At 32.7% G+C, this 6,454-nt stretch overlaps 1 long non-coding RNA gene across 2 annotated transcripts; it reads left to right on the top strand.

Annotated features, from left to right (window-relative positions):
• The first annotated feature begins 1,495 nt into the window (after positions 1-1,495).
• On the top strand, positions 1,496-3,581 carry LOC143258276 (uncharacterized). Of its 2 annotated transcripts, none has more exons than XR_013032251.1 (2): positions 1,496-2,007; positions 2,635-3,581. It is a non-coding gene; the product is annotated as an uncharacterized LOC143258276 (long non-coding RNA). The 2 variants fall into 2 exon arrangements; XR_013032250.1 differs by having other exon boundaries at positions 1,498-1,864.
• The last annotated feature ends 2,873 nt before the right edge of the window (positions 3,582-6,454 follow it).

Genomic DNA, 6,454 nt, shown 5'->3' with positions numbered 1-6,454 from the left:
AATCTTGGCAGTGTGTGCGTGTGTGTTTTTCTTATAGCAAAGCTATCTGCTCTGTCCATCGAGGAGAATCGAACCCTTGTTTTTAACGTTGTAAATCTGTAGACTGACCACTGTCCCAGCGAGTGATGAATCTCGGCAAACCAGTCGAAATTCTAAATACACAGCTAGGTCAAACTGAAGTTATCAGATTAAATTTCTAGAGAAAGTTAATGTTGGATTCAACTGTTAATGATGACCAGTGATTTTGGTAGAAAAGAAAAGGTAGTTCAAGATATATAAAACAAAACCTTATAAGTAGAATTTAGCTGATTAAACCTTCAGCTCAGTTTGTAGAGTATACTTGTCTGATGTGCGAGACGACAAGGATTTGATATTGAAATATTTTGACAGGACTTTACATGAGATATTAATGTATACGGACATATGTATGTGCAGAGTCTGACAGGTGTTCTGTTTTGTCAAACTGCTTCAGATATATTTCTCTTGATGTGTATGTCGTAATAAATATTATTAAAAATTTAATGGTCTACAAACATTAAAATCTAGTTAATTTTCTCATATGCTTCAATGATGCTCCTTTAATATATTTGAACTATGGACAGCCACTTAGATCAGATGAAGTACACATCCAACCAAAATCCAGTGTTGGACGACTACTTAGATCAGATGATGTACACATCCAACAAAAGTGCAGTGTTAGACAGCCACTTAAATCAGATGAAGTACACATCCAACCAAAATGCAGTGTTGAACGGCCACTTAGATCAGATGAAGTATACATTCAATCAAAATGCAGTGTTAGACTGTCAGCTGTTTTTCCATCTCAATTTTAGAGATCTGATAAAGACACATTTTCGACAAACAAGTGAAGAGAGTGCCTTCGTATAAGACAGCTTTAACAGGTGGAAAAAGTGTACAGGTGATTCATATAAGAATAACCGACAACTTAACCACAATAAATCAGAGTGACACGTTGACTGTAAAGGTAGATATGCTGCATACAAAAAGTAAAAAATTACAGTATCACATCTAATACATAAACAACATAAAGAAACTTTGAGTACAAATCGTTAATACATCAAAACTATAGCGAATACCGTCAGACTAACAGTGGTCCGAAACACTGCACAAAGGAGACATTGAGAGACAAATTATGAGGTTAATGAAGTCAATCTCTTAACAGTATCGGATCTATTGCAAAAAATATTCAGAAACGCTGCAATCCAAGCTGACAGAAGAACAAGCTAATGCGAAGTATAATCATCACACATTACAAAATGCGTTACTTGAAATTATATCAGATATCATTTTAGATGAAACAAGGAAAAAGTAGCAAATGCAAAGCTATTCTCCGTTTTGGTTGATGAATTCAAAGATTTGTCCAGAAGGGAGCAATTTTTAGTTGTTATTAGATATTTCTTCGAATGAGTAATCCATTAAGGATTTACTGGTTTCATGACAGCAGAAAGTTCAAATGCATACATCCAGGCGGAGCTAGTATAAAGTGTAATTGAGATACGAAATTTGACATCTCAATGCCTGATGGTGCCAGTGTAATGGGTGGCAAGTGTTAGTTGTGTTTAGTAAAGAATAAAAGAGATCATGCAACAGGCTCTATATGTACATTGACGTGCCCATAAGCTGAACTTGGTCATTGTGAATGTAGTCAAATCAGTCATTCTTGCAGCTGATTTTTTACTCAACATTGGAAACGAGTAGTTCATATGCACATGCCAAGTGAATCAAATACCAAAAATACATGTGTCAGGCTGACAGACGAGATGAGCTTAAAATTTTACTTGACACACGCTGGACTAGCCAGATCAGAGCGACTAAAGAATAGAGAGTCATCTGTACAAAGAGGGTTTGTGATAATCCTGTTGGTGGTGGGTTTTTGCATGTTACAGTGAAGCTCTATCATATGTAAAGATAGGTGGAAACATCAAGGCTAGTGGAGAACAAAAATTGTGCACATAGAGCTCAATACAAGTCGAGAAAAGCTGTTATGTGAGAGAGATAAGAATTCATTAAAAATGCATTTTCAGTGAAGGAAACTTTTAACTTTCAGTATATTTGTAATGAGCTTAGTTATTATTTATATTTTACATATAAAATATATGCAGTATTCATTATATTATTTCACAAGAATATAAGAAGACAGAGAAACATTTTAATAAAGTCCACCGAAGCATATAAAGCATTAAACTAAAATCTAAAGCATCACTTTTCTCTTTTGTATTTACATAACAAGATTTCGCAACAATTTAAGTTAATAGTACTTGCAACAGTATCAGCCAAATTATTCCAAAAGGTAAAATCTGTAAAGCAATATTTTCAAGGACTGTTTGTATATAATAAGCTAAAAATAAAACTTAATTACTTTTAATGTTGAAGTTTTTTTTACATGTTTTATATATACATTTCATACTTTTGCTGTTAATATATGTTTTTAATATTTTCCAAGTTTATTCTTTTAGTTCAGAGTTTATTAGAGAAGAATACAGCACACTAGTTAAGAATGAGTTTCTGTTTTTAATATTTATAGGAAAAGCTCAGATATTAGTGGTTTTATCTCATGCAAGTTGACAGTTAGATTTTTCTCAAAATAATTTTGAAATTTTAATTTTCTTATAGTGAAAAGAAAGCCTTCCTTGAGGGATTAAGAAAGTATGGTCTTGGAAATTTGGAGATGCTTGACAAAGTTGTAAAAACTAGGAATCAAACAGAGATTAAGTAAATATGTGTGCATTGTGTTATAAAGCAAAGCTGTATTTAAAATGTTTGTTTCAAAATATTAAAAAAATTGCTTTTATGAAAATGTAGGTTTCTCTGTAATTTAAACATGTATCCTCATAAACATGCCAAATGCAAATGGTTGAAATTAGACCTTATACAAATGAACACATCTTTTTTTCATGAGAGTAGTACTGATGTCAGTGAAATAATACATATTATAACATTGTGTTTATACTTGTATAATGCTTTAAACATTTAAATAGAAATAATAGTATGTGCTGTTTTAATGACTATCTTTCTATTGAAACTTGGAAGAATGTCAAAAAAATATTACAAAACTTACTTCCTTTGCTACTTACAACTGTTCCATGACTGCTAGGGTTTCTTTGTTTGCTTGTCTAAACATTGGTCTGATTTTTTATTACTTGCTCTGGTCTTTTGTATTCCACTCAATTGCTCTTAGCAATATCTATCTTGTGACACTTTCCAACTTTGTCAGTGTGTCTTCTGTCTTTGTACTGTATCTAAGTGTCTTATTAAGATGATGTTATAATTTTTCTCTACAAAGAGCTGCTGTTGGGTTTCCTAGTATTATGATCATTCAGAGATACTTTGAATGTTATCTGTGTTTTCTAGTTTACTTTCATAATTTTTTTTTCCCCATTGACAAGCTAACTTGTGAACTCTAGGATTATTATATTTGGCATGGAGCCAAATCAGGTCTCTCCCATCCCATATCTGATATCTAGTGTTGCACAATAATCAGAGTGGGAGTGGGAGGAGTCATTCTCAGTTGAGGCTGTTAGATATCTTACTTGTAGTGAAATATAGAAATATATCAGACATATGTTTTGGGCCTTTTTTCTGGTTGCTTTTGAGTCTGTACTTTACTTGAGGGCTGAAAGATCTGGGAGCAAATATTTAATTCACTCCATTCACAGATATTGTAACTCATGCTGGAAGGTTTACTTCTCAGTTAATGTTTTACTAACATTAACTAGTTCCTCAGTAATGTAGTTACAGAAACTGTTAACACATCAAAACAAAACACAAACAAAAGGTGTTTAGCAAACAAACAAACTCAACCACTCTACAAATCAAAGATTGTGTTTGTTTATAGTTAAGTACTGAGCTACATAATGGGCTATCTGTACGCTGCCTACCACGGGTATCGAAACTCGGTTTCCAATGGTGTGGGCCTGGCATGGCCTAGCGCGTAAGGCGTGCGATTCGTAATTCGAGGGTCGCGGGTTCGCGCCAGCGTCGCGCTAAACATGCTCGCCCTCCCAGCCGTGGGGGTGTATAATGTGACGGTCAATCCCACTATTCGTTGGTAAAGAGTAGCCCAAAGTTGGCGGTGGGTGGTGATGACTAGCTGCCTTCCCTCTAGTCTTACACTGCTAAATTAGGGACGGCTAGCACAGATAGCCCTCGAGTAGCTTTGTGCGAAATTCCAAAAAACAAACAAACAAACAAACGTTTTCATCTCTGGAATAAAATTAAACATGCTAAGAAAATTGTATAACGAACTCATCGCACCAGGAAACATTTACAAAATTCAACCTAACAGTTGATAAAGTCAGTAAAACGACCTTTACACTCAAGGTAAATATGAAAAAAGATATATTTGTTTAAACCATCGTTTGCATTTGCGATTTCATTAGGGTTTATGTACATAACATAATATATGTATAAATCTCTCTAGTATGCACTACAAATTTTGAAAGACAGTGTAACAGTTTTCCAGTCTTTTACATAGGTGAAGGAAGGCGTAACTTGAAGATCACGTGTAAGAGAACACCAAAACACCTTTCCATAGCCCTAAACAGAACGTCACAATACTAAAACACGAGCCCGACACTAACAGAAAAAATTAGAGAAGGATTATTAATACAATCAAACAACCCACATTTAATAAATACACAGGTTCATCCCATATATCTTTGGTGGTTATTTCTCTACATATTTTAAGCATATGAAAATATTTTGCATAATATATTCCATAGTTTTTTAATATATTTTTTTTGTTTAGACATACATCAATAATGTGTAAAAAATTCACTCGGATAGATACTTACATGAATTTACATTCAATTATCGAATTTAAATATATTGTTTGATTTTGAAAGTTGATTTAAATATTAATACGTTCTTTTCGCACCAAACATGCTCGTCCTTTCAGCCGCGGGGACGTTATAACGTCACAGTTAATCTCACTATTCGTTTTTAAAAAAGTAAATTAGGGACAGTTAGCGCAGATACTCCTCGTGTAGCTTTGCGCGAAATTCAAAAACAAACAAACAAAAACAAATCTTTACTGTTAAAATTTGTGTGTTTGTTAATGATGCTTTATGAGTGATCGAAACGTCGTACCTGTTTTTGGAAACTAATCTTATGCACTGTAAAAGTTGTAAATTGTAATAAAATATGCTTTGCCTATGAGTAAACTCGAAACAAAACTATTTATATCTTTATTAATACATTCTAATAAAGGAGGTGTGAACGAAAAAAATATTAAAAATACATCTCATTAAAATGACTGTACAGTTAAAAAAATCACTTATAGTTCATATACAGATTTGTCGTTTTCTCAAGCTGGAGTCTCGGATGATTAAAAATAACCGTTTTATTAAACAGTTTGGTTATATTATACAGAACAGCTTAATTCGGAAACGATTTAAGTTTAGAACTGAATCCGTATTTTTTACAGTCAGGATAAATTTTTTTTCACTTGGCTTTAGACTAAGTGATATCACACTGTGTCTTTACTTTAGGCTTATTATACCAATTCGCACTAGAAGCATAAGTTTCACTGCCCATTTTTACACACCTTTCACTAAAATTGAAATGAGCAGACAGAATTCGAACTACTCTGTCTGGATAAATGCATCTTGGCTTTTATGATTCCTGCTATTTCGAGAAATCAAAACAAAACGTGACGTGTACTGACTTTAACGTAGGTTAGATTTATATTTGTATAACAAACGAAGTAAATTATTTAAAAGTTGGGTTATTAACACAACGATTAATAATGTTTAAAGCACACATGTTTTTTAAACAAAGAAATTAAATGGATAAAGAAAAACATTAGGAAGGAATAAAATTGTAAAAGGGCTCGTAGTGCGAAATGTAACTTCATTGTAACTTGAAAAGCGATAAATAAACTAAAACAAATATATGTTATATTACACATACCGAAGGCATATGGCCACGTAAGGAGTGCGCATTTTAATTTAACTTTGTAATTATTTACTTCTTTCGACTTCTCAAAACAAGTGTTTATAAAAAAAAAAAAACTTCTATAAAGAGTAGAGACTGGGTAAATTTAATCCCTTACATTTTGAATGGTCCCTAACATTTTATATGACGACTTTTATTATTAATCATATTGTTAGCTTATTTGGTAGTTTTGTTTATAATATTTTGGTATCATTAGGAATTATTAAATGTAAGCACACCAAAGTATTTGCAATAAAACGTCTATAAAAAGTAGAGACTGTAAATTTAATGCCCTATTTCGTAATGGTACCTAGCATTATATATGGCGACTTTCATTATTAATCATGTTGTTAGCTTATTCGGAAGTTTTATTTCCAGTATTTTAGTATCGTTAGGAATTATTAAACGCAAAAACACTGTAGATATGAACAAATTGAGAATTAATGTTCGCTTCAATGGTCAAATATCTGTGCCTTTGGATATTAATCCGCAATGGACA

This window comes from Tachypleus tridentatus, chromosome 7 (genome assembly GCF_004210375.1).
Source record: "Tachypleus tridentatus isolate NWPU-2018 chromosome 7, ASM421037v1, whole genome shotgun sequence".
NCBI classification, from domain to species: domain Eukaryota; kingdom Metazoa; phylum Arthropoda; class Merostomata; order Xiphosura; family Limulidae; genus Tachypleus; species Tachypleus tridentatus.
Note: the sequence above shows the minus strand (reverse complement) of the source record. Positions and strands in the feature narration are given on the sequence as shown.